Source organism: Sceloporus undulatus, chromosome 1 (genome assembly GCF_019175285.1).
Source record: "Sceloporus undulatus isolate JIND9_A2432 ecotype Alabama chromosome 1, SceUnd_v1.1, whole genome shotgun sequence".
Taxonomy (NCBI): domain Eukaryota; kingdom Metazoa; phylum Chordata; class Lepidosauria; order Squamata; family Phrynosomatidae; genus Sceloporus; species Sceloporus undulatus.
In genome coordinates, this window is record NC_056522.1 from 292,652,503 (window position 1) to 292,663,359 (window position 10,857).

The 10,857-nt window shown below is 38.3% G+C and overlaps 1 long non-coding RNA gene across 1 annotated transcript; it reads right to left on the minus strand.

The window, feature by feature from the left end:
- Window positions 1–5,196: 5,196 nt before the first annotated feature.
- Window positions 5,197–10,395, minus strand: LOC121915946. The gene is made up of 3 exons (XR_006100766.1): window positions 10,252–10,395; window positions 6,346–6,431; window positions 5,197–5,606 (listed from the first exon to the last, which is right to left on the minus strand). It is a non-coding gene; the product is annotated as an uncharacterized LOC121915946 (long non-coding RNA).
- Between the last annotated feature and the right edge of the window lie 462 nt (window positions 10,396–10,857).

Genomic DNA, 10,857 nt, shown 5'->3' on the forward strand with positions numbered 1-10,857 from the left:
AAGATGTGTGTTTGTATGTTTATAAGTATGTTTTATTTTGGGAAGTCAGAAACAATTTAAAAAATAACAAAAAAGTTATCAATCAATCAATAATATGACTCACAGCTTCTCAATCTAGTTCCATGCAAAATAATAATTTGTGGCTAGCTTTAATTATTTGACTCTCTAATATACATACAAGGCAACCAAAATGGTTCTCCTTCTCATTTCTTGTATAGAAATAGCAAAACTGGGAGTTCCACTTTATTCCACAAGATGATGTTTTCCATTTACCATGGGGCAGAAGACTATCATAGGCCACCTGGCACACACAGGTGTGTCCTCCAACATTTCACTGTACTCCTTGCCCCATCATCTTCCAACTGTGATGCCAGCCTCAACCTGAATAATGTTTCTGTACATATTTGAACTGCACAATTGAAGCATGTGTCCTAAGTTAAAACAATCGTGCTGTTAGTAAAAATGAAGATGATTTTAGTAAAAACCATTCTGCCAAGCAAACCCAAATTCTGCTTTAATTGCAACTGATTCTGATTACAATAGACAAACCCTGCTGTCACTGGACTCCCTGCTTACAGGGGTGCCATTAGGAGGTGCTGGAGATACAAGCTGCACCAAGTGACACGCAAAAGGGGGGTGACACCACCACTGCTCCCCAAACATCTGCCTGTTGGTAGAAACAGACTGTGGCATTTACCTGCATCCCTTTAAAATGCTGGTGCTCAATGGAAGAGAGTGGGGTGAGGCAGAATGGGTAGAGAAAGGAGAGCCCTTGGGTTTTTTAATTTTAATTATTAATTTTGTTTTTTAAAAAACTTATTCTTTTAAAATTTTCTTTAAAAGCATCTTCTCTTACCAAATTTTCACTTTAACCACATGAAATTATGTACATGTAAATACATTTAGGATTTCCATCTGATATTGTAATTTAAAAGTATAATTTAATTTTACTAATTATTTATGTCACAACTATTACCATTACATTCAATGACATATGGGAATTAGAATTTATGAGTAACATTAGTACAAAAAACTTTACTAAGGATTCTATATGGTGTGGTATGGGAGCAGATGGGGAGGAGGATGACACCAGGTTACTCCAGGCCTAGTAATGCCACTGACTATTTATCAAATTTCTGTTACTAAATTAACAAGCCAAAATGCTTAGATGAAATTAGCAGAGCACCATGGATTTTCATCCTTAAGCACATGCGCTTGTTTCCCACAACTGTGGACCATCATTTACTGTCAAAAATTTCTCTGTATTGGGAAGCCATAGCAGAGATCCTATTTTGCTAGTAATGGATTTAGAAGGCTCCAAAGTTATAGTTGTGTAATACCTTATGAGAGTTGGACTAATCATTGAAGGTTATGCACTTTCTCAACTGGAACATATTTTGGATGTTGTTGTTGTTGTTGTTGTTATTATTATTATTACTATTACTATTTAACATATATCCTGCCTATGGCGCACAATCTAAAAGTCATGGAATATAGAATAATAAACACTAATTAGACAATCTATCCCAGTAAAACACAGCTAGAAAACTATATAAAAACAATAAAACAGATAATACATCATTAATTCAAAATTAGACATCATGTCTAATATAGGCTAGTAATAATACTCTCCAACAAATCCTTGGTTATCCACTTTTCAAATGCTATTATAGATCCTCATATAATGGCAAATTTTAGTGTGGATACAAATAATGAATAAAAACTTGTTTTTTAACAGGAGCCACAAACATTCAAGCTGTGTTACCATATTCTGTTGTCACGGTCTACACTGCAGCAATTTAAAAAAAAAAAAGGCTCTTACTTTGCATTTGGTACTCTTGCTAGTTAGAAAGAGAAATATGGGATCTACTTGGTATTTCAGAGATGCTTTTCATGCCTTTCCTAGTGAAAAATTCAGCCATGAAATTTCTTTTTTGTCAGCAGGAAGACACGGCAATGTCAAGCATTCATGCTCATAAGCATGGAAAATTGATGAAATTACAGTCTGCTAAGGCAAATAAAGAACCGGTATGAATAGAACTCCCCACTTGTGTCAGCATCCTGGTGGAAGCTCTTTTAAACAGGTGACCATCCTTTTCTGTCAATATTCTTGATAAAGGTCAAAGGTAACGCCACACAGATGGAGAGACTCAATCAAGGAAGCAACAGCTCTGAGTCTGCAAGACCTGCGCAGGGCTGTTAAGGAGAGAGTAACTTGGGGGTCTCGTATTCATAGAGTTGCTATAAACTGAAGTAAACTCGACAGCAATTAACAACAACAAAACTGCACACAAATATTTAAATTGATGAAGGTGGCATGTGAATATATGTGTGGTTAAAATAGGATCTTTTTTTCTTTGTTCTCCTCCTCCACCTCCTTGAGCTTGATGTATTTTAATTTATCAATTTGTTCCACAAAAATGAACAGTTGTTAATTATTGAACATATCCCTTCAGGGCAGAATTTTCATGTCATGGCAGAATATGCAGAGAGTGCGGAACATTATAGTGAGTATGGCTCCTGCTAACAGCTGTCCAAAAGTATAAAAGGGTCAATTTGTGTTTAATTGTGTGCCCCCCCCCCCATAATTTTATTTTAATCTTTGCTTTCAAATATTAAAGTCTTTGGTAGTTTGTGGCTGGGAACATACTGGTGGCTAACAGACGCTCAAAGTAACAGACCTAACAGGGGATCAAATTTAGAATCATAGAGTTGGTAGAGAGCACAAGGGCCATCCAGTCCAACCCCATGCCATGCAGGAAATCTCAATCAAAACATACCCGACAGATGGCCACCCAGCCTCTGTTTAAAGACCTCCAAGGAAGGAGACTCCACTACACTCCGAGGAAGGAGTTTGTTCCACTGTCAAACAGCCCTTATTGTCAGGAAGTTCCTCCTAATGTTGAGGTGGCATCTCTTTTCCTGTAGTTTGTATCCATTGTTCCAAGTCCTGTTCTCTGGAGCAGCAAAAAACAAGCTCGCTCCCTCCTCAATATGATATCCCTTCAAATATTTAAACAGGGCTATCATATCACTTCTTAACCTTCTTTTCTCCAGGCTAAACATCCCCAGCTCCCTAAGTCGATCCTCATAGGACATGGTTTCAAGAACCTTCACCATTTTAGTCGCCCTCCTTTGGACATGCTCCAGTTTCTCAATGTCCTTTTTGAATTGTAGTGCCCAGAACTGGACACAATATTCCAGGTGGGGCCTAACCAAAGCAGAATATAGTGGCGCTATTACTTCTCTTGATCTACAGAAGTAATTGGCCTTTTTGCTGCCGCATCACACTGTTGATTCATGTTCAACTTATGGTCTACTTGGAACCCTAGGTCCCTTTCACATGTGGTCTTGTTCAGCCAGGTGTCCCCCATCCTATATCTGTGTATTTCATTTTTCCACCCTAAGTGCAGTACCTTACATTTCTCCGTGTTTTTGTTAGCCTTGGCCCAGCTTTCTAGTCTATTCAGGTCATTTTGAATTTTGATCCTGTCCTCTGGAGTATTAGCTATTCCTCTTAATTTGGTGTCATCTGCAAATTTGATAAGTGTGCCCCCAATTCTGTCCTCCAATTCATTGATAAAGATGTTGAATAGCACTGGCCCCAGGACAGAGCCCTGTGGGACCCCACTGGTCACTTCTCTCCAGGATGAAAAGGAGCCATTGTTGAGCACCCTTTGGGTTCAGCCAGTCAACCAATTACAAATCCATGTAACAGTTACCTTGTCTAGCCTACATTTTACAAGCTTGTTTGCAAGAATGTCATGGGAAACCTTGTCATAGGCCTTACTGAAATCAAGATATACTATATCCACAGCATTCCCTTCATCTACCAAGCAGGTAATTTTATCAAAAAAAGAGATCAGATTTGTCTGCCATGACTTGTTTCTCTGAAACCCATGTTGACTTTTTGTGATTATGGAATTGCCTTTGGAAGAGACTACAACTTTTCTGTTTGCAATGTGCTTGCGCAGTTCTCTTAGATATTAGGATGTGAGAAGGGTCATGCCCATGTGGTTTACAAAGTCATAGAATATTAGAGTTTGAAGAGAGCACAAGGGCCTTCTAGTCCACCTCCTGCCACACAGGAATAAACAACTAAATCACTTCTGAAAGATGCCTGTCTAACCTGTTTAAATGGTTCCTAAATTTAGAGTCCAGCACCTTCTGAGGCAACCTATTCCACTGTTAAGCAACTCTTACTGTAACAAAAAGTTGTTCCTAAATATTTAAGTGGAATCTCTTTTCTTGTCATATGAATGCATTGGTTCCTCTCCTAGTCTCTGGAGCAGCAGAAAACATACCTGCTCCATCTTTTACATAAAATCCCTTCAGATAGTTAAAGATAGCCATCATGTCACCTCTCAGTCTTCCCTTGTTTGAGTCTACCAGATGTAATCTTTGTAATCCCTCTTCAGTTCGTGGGGGGGAAAGGGGTTACCTACTTCAGGGAATCCATTATCTAGCCATGGGGATCAGGAATAGTGGCTCTGGGATAATTGAGTTCCATTTACCACTTGTAATAATTTATAGCATTACTCTCAAGCTATATGCAGCCATAGCCTTATGTACAACATATTGATAATAAAAATGCCTAGGGACTATTACTAAATCCATTTATGCCACTCATAAATATTAAGCCATGTGGTAAAGATACATTGATTCTGCCCTTTGGACTTTTTCCACAGCAGGACAAACTGCTAGACTAAGGTGTTGTCTGCACTGGCTAAAAGAACTGGCCCACCTTGCTTCAAAACTTACCTGTTCAGATGGCTGAAACAGGAGGAAAATGGACCCAGGGCGTAACAAAAAAAGGTGGAATATAAATCCTTGAAATAAATAAATAAATAAAATAAGTACAGCACAACTTTGTGCCTGGTTTATATCTGTTGTATATCTCAGGGAACCTGGTGGGTTGGGAAAAAAATGAGGAAATGCTCTAAATAAGTGTAGTACATGCCAATGATCATAACTGAATGCATCAAACCAGACAATAAAACTATTCACACTTCTTTAACTTTCTACATCAGATCCTTCGGGACCTTTGGTGGAGATGGATGGCATAACATTGCCCTTATGGCTGTCATAAATGATAAACCTTCCAACCTCTTTTGAAAACATTTTAATGCATTCTTTGCAAAACTACAAAGGTGGGGGTGGAGAAAAACAGAGAGAAGAAAGGGGAACGCATTTTTTTCTTTAAAAAAATCTTAATATCAATGTAACTCAAACAATAAACGAACATAATAATGTAGGCAATTCATTTGTCTGAAAAATGGTCCAGAAAGAAATGATGATTATAAGATACACATTCAAATGTAGACAAAGCAGTTAGATCTTCAGAACATTGGGTGATGGTTGGATGGCTTTCAACTTTGGAATATAGGTCTCTTTTCAACTGTAAGGCCACTTTAAATCTCAACAAATACGGAAGTTTCAGAGGAAATGGAAGTGAGTTGTGTAATTTAGTCCACTTTCTTTGTCCTCTTGGAATTCTGCATAGAACTATGTTTCCATCCCCAGGTTCATCTTTATGACCTTAATGCTTTTTGTATAGTTTTTAAGTCAGTATTGTTTTAGATAAGTTGTTAGCCACCTTAAGTCTCCTTATTGGAAAGAGGGAGAGATATAAATTTTAAAAAAATATTAACAACCACTCTTTTGCCCAAACAAAAGTTTGGGCTTCCTGTCCATTTGGTTAGTATATCAATATAACAAGTGCTAATTCCCACTCCAACCCCAGTTATTTTATTACTCATGCAGTAATGCCTCCTGATTTTTATTTGGAAGATGAACTATTGCAATTATAATGGATGATGGGAATCTCAAAAACCAGATTAGTAACACAGGTTAAAATTCTAATAAGCATCTTTCATAATTATTTCTAATTTTGTTTGTTTACAAATTCAGCCCATAGTGTCCTTTTTTTAAAAAAAAAAAAATAGGGTCAGGTCAGTGTCTGACAGAGTTCACTATTCTGTCGCTGACCCTGTTTATGTCTGAATGTTTTAGATGCATATAACATCATAAAATTGCTATTTTAATATCAGGCACCTCAGCAAACTACAAATATAGGATATAATAAAAATATATTGTATGATATCCATACAGCTTTGCAGCACAGATACCTTCCTAGAAAAAAGAAGGCTATTACTTACTGGAGAGACAATAGGAATAATTATGGGTCCACAAAACTTTTCTGTCTATAGTCTTCAACATATATAGAGAAGTATTTCTAAGGTTTTAAAACCTGTCCTTTAATGTAGAAAACTTTGGTGGTGGGGAGGGGGGGGGGTGTTAGCCAGGTTTGTACAGACTTAATTAAAATGTAGTGAACAGTCTTACTGTATACAAATTCTCTAGAATCCTCCTTCTTCTGTCTCATTTCTCATCCTTTTTTGCTTCTGTTCTTCAAAGCCTGTAGATCAATTCTAAAAATTGTCACCAAAAAAAAAAAAAAAGCTGAAACTGTGTACAAGTCACTTTTCTTCTTTACCTCTATTTCCTTTTCAACCCCTTCTTTCTTTTCCATGTAGGTTGTAAGCTCTTTGGGACGAAAGCTGTCCTTTTCTATAAATATATGCCATGTCTAACACAAAGGCCCCATGATCTCACTTGTTGCCTCTCAGTGCTACAATAATACAAATAATTCTTCTAGCTGTACTAAACCTGCATGCGTCACACCCTCTTCCTTACGGTGTCTGCTTCCATTTGTCAGGGATGAATGCTTGGATTTCACTTATGCAAGGGACACTTAATACAGATGGCATCTCTTATGTTCCAGCTGCATCCACCATGACTTATGGCCTGCAGTTTGGAAGACCATCAGAAAACAAATGAATTTTGTTTCTTTCAGTGCTGGACACAAATGTTCTGGGGGTGTGGGTGGAATTACTAGAATTTCCCTCTCAGGCTTTTCTTCTTCCATACAGAGGTCAGATTTGATGTACATTTCTAAGTTTCATATATTCAGACATTAGGAATCTGAGTAAGGTAAACCATGCAAGGATGGAAAATGTGTTAGCCTTGCTGCCTTCCAATACCATTTCATTCACACTTTGCATGTGGTGGACAACTTATTAAAAGACAAAGCCTCTTCTTTTTTATGGAAGTGAAGATGTAATATGGAACCATGGATTTTTGAGGTTCCAAATCACATAGAAAGCCACATGAAGACTTGCCTCCAGAAAGTCACCCTTGACCCCCTTGATATGTACATAGTAGAATAATGGCAACTAGGGGATGAAGTTAGTATGCTCTCCATTCTGACTAAGAAAATGTCTACAAGGGCCATTTACTTTGGTTTCCCCCTACTCTCATGTTGCTACGTCTACACAATGCAAAGCCAACACCCTGATTCAAGTTCTATCTTCACATGGGAAGGCCAGTTCTGCACCAAATCCAGTCCATCTCTCCCTTAAATTACATTTAAAAACTTATCTTTTGCTCTAGATTTTCTAAGAAAATTTGAACACTCCACAGCAGTGCTGAGCATTTACATGCCCTACTGTGCTGTCTGGTGTCATTGGCGCTGGTGCAAATTGCTTCCTCTGAGGTCACAACGAAGCATCCAGCAATGTGATAGATGCTGTGTGCCCCATTTTCAACCTCAGAGGGAGTGACTCATGCCAGTGACAGTAGTACCAAGCAGCACAGCAGGACACACATGTAGACAGTGATCTGGCACTGCTTTGGAGTGCTCTGGTAATAGAGAAATTCAGGACAACTTCAGAGCCAAGAGCCAGAATACTCCAGGAGCAGCCCAGAGTATTCTGGTCAGTGCAGACTGACCCTAAAATCTACCAATATATCTGGGCTTTTTCTCCCCAATACCTCTGTCTTCTGGGATCCCGAGTGCTGTTCAATCATATTTGGATTAATATGCTTGCTTATCCAGATGTGCAGCATTTCAAGCCATGCTGATCTTGTGTGAGTCCACCCAGTATGGTTTGGAAGAATAAATGTCTAGCTCAGTTCTGCAAGATCTGCAGTGTGTTCACAGAATGAAGCTTTAGCCAGATAGTTTCCCAAACACTGTGGTAGTTACTTACTTACAAATGGATTTCTCCCATGACTTGAATTGATCCATTCATTAATGTGCTCAGGGAAACTTATTTCAAATACAGAATGCTAAGTGGGTGTTAACATTCATGCACCTTTTTATGTACAGTGCTGTGCAAATCTACAGCGCTATATACATATATAAATAAATAAATAATCTGCAAGAATGTAAAGGACACCATTTAATGCTACATGGAAAAGAGTTCTGTCTGATTTGGAAAACTTCCAAATATAACCAATGGCCTAACACTCTCTAGGGTCAAAGCACTGACAATGTAATTCTTAGCAGTTATTTTGGCTATCAGCATCGGAGACATCTTTTAACTTATTCAAAAGTCCTTTGTGAAACCTCCAGCTTGTCTGAGTTGCTTCTGCCTTTCAGTTCCCAAACCTCTTTAAAAAGAAGCAAAATTGGTTTCATTTAATGGGTGATGTTAAAAGACTTTCCCAGTGAACTCGATGGAAAAGAAGGAATAGGAAAATCCAACTTTTTGCCCTCTCTGACAGAAATCATTCCAGTTTGACCACCTGATGGGCTCTTGGGGTTAATTAGAAAATCCCCATCAAGGGCTCAGAGGGCAATATCAGCTGTCAAAATCCCACATTCTCCTTCTTTCAAGTGCAAAACAACCTGTGTCTGAAGATGGGCCAGAGTATAAAAGGGCACACCACCACCACTGTGGGCTCTGACTTAGCTCTATTCATAGCCTCACTACTATGAATACAGCAAAATCTCAAATGAAAGTTTTAATCTCCCCACTGCATTCATTCAAAAGAGAAAAGGGTTTCCCTTTTAACAATTTCCCCCCTTAAATCTTTTGTACTGGTTTGCTTTGGTGTGTGGTGGGGGAGGTTTTTACTCTGACCCAGCAAGGGCTTTCTGGCATAGAAAGCACTGCACCTAAACCTTTTATGCTGGACTCAGAGTAAAGGTCTCCTCAGACTAAAAGTAACGAATGCAAAAGGACTTAAATGCAGATTGGACATAGTTAGAGTTTAAAACAAAACAAAAAAAAAATAGGCATTTAATGCCAACAAACATGCCCATTCGTACACTATTGCAATTTCCCTAACCTGTACCTTACCTGCCAACATGATAAATTACTTGAGAATGCTTACATTTAGAGTGACTTTGATGGAGCTTATTGAAGTTTGAGAAATGGATAGCCATCTACCTCTCTGCAAAAGGCAAGCATGAAATCTTGTCTTTTGCACAAAATCAAATTTCACAATTTCTAGATGTGGCCAGGATACTGCCTGGATCATTCCAGTATCATATTTGTTCATGGGTAACTTCACCATCCTATTTCAAGATAAGATTATAGCAATTTATCTTTATCTCAGTCCATCAATCAATCAAATTATCTTTGCTGTAATAGCAGTACAATATAAGAAATCTGAGCAATAGAAATCAGTTTACAGAATTATAGCTCATATGATATCTCTTGGACAGTGACAGACATTTGTTTGTTGAAAATTTTCCCTAGTTTTCACATACAGACACACAAAAGTGACATATTACATGGAATAAAAAAATCACTAACTTTAAGTATCCAGCTTCAATGAGTTGCCAGTACTGAATCTTATTAAGTATTAGTAACAAACTCTTGTGTGTGATGGCTGAGTCTAACAGAAGATTGGAACCAATCCATAAGCTAGCCACACTGTGGTCCCAACTGAAATCAGTTTAATTTAGGTCACAACTAACCTTCCCAATTGGTTTCAGTGGGACTTAAAGGGAAACTAATTTATCATTTGAATCCAGCCCAGAATCGATGCTGCTGACAAGAGTTATAGCTTCAATGAAACTTAAAACCTGGGGAAATGGCATGCATAGTAATGGAATCAGAAGTATGAATAGTTCATGCTTCTTCATTTTTAAAATATGTTTAGTAATGCTAATTAATTTAAATGTGCCCTTGTTTAAAACTTGCAGTGATTAGGTGGGATATATCCCTAATCAACACATAGATTGCAGTTAATACAGTTTGTAGCCAGGGGGAGCAGTTTGAAAGATAAAAGTTGCAGGGCTGCCTTTTTCAGCCTCCTGTTGGGGTAGCCCCACTATGAGAGCAGAGTGACCAGACCTCTCCTTCATGGGGCTGTGAGGGTGCACCAGGGAGGGGCATGTCTGTCCATGGCAGCAGATTCATTTAGACAACATGGGCACAATATACCCAACTCTGATACTTGCATAACTTTGTACCTATGCAGGGTCCTGTAATTTTGTGAATGGAAACTGGGGATATCAATGGCAGCTAGTCAGGATTGTTATATGTCACCTTGTGACAGTTCAGGACTTGTCAACTCCATCTGTAAGAAAAAGTAAAAATAAAAAAGGAAAATCCATAAAATTAAAAAAGGAAAATCAATTTTCTGAATAAACAGTATTTTAAAGATATAAAACATGCAATTTTTATACCAAACCAAATTATATAAAACACATTATGTTTCTAAAGTAACAGTTTTTAGTCTGAATGTCTAGTTGTAACTGACTGTAGCGGGTGGTGCTCATCTCCTTTACTAAGCGAGTGAGGACTACTCTGGTGGACATGTGCATGATTGCACTGAATGCTGTTACCTTCCCACCGAAGTGGTATCTGTTTATCTTCTTGCATTTGCACGCTTTCAAACTGCTAGGTTAGCAGAAGCTGGGACTAGTGATAGGAGCTCACCCCATCATGCAGGACTTGGGCCTCAAACGCCAACCTTCTGATCTGATCTTCCAATCATCAGAATTGGCATCTTAACCACTAAGCCACCAGGCCCCAGACTGTAAAGAGTGCTAATAATAAA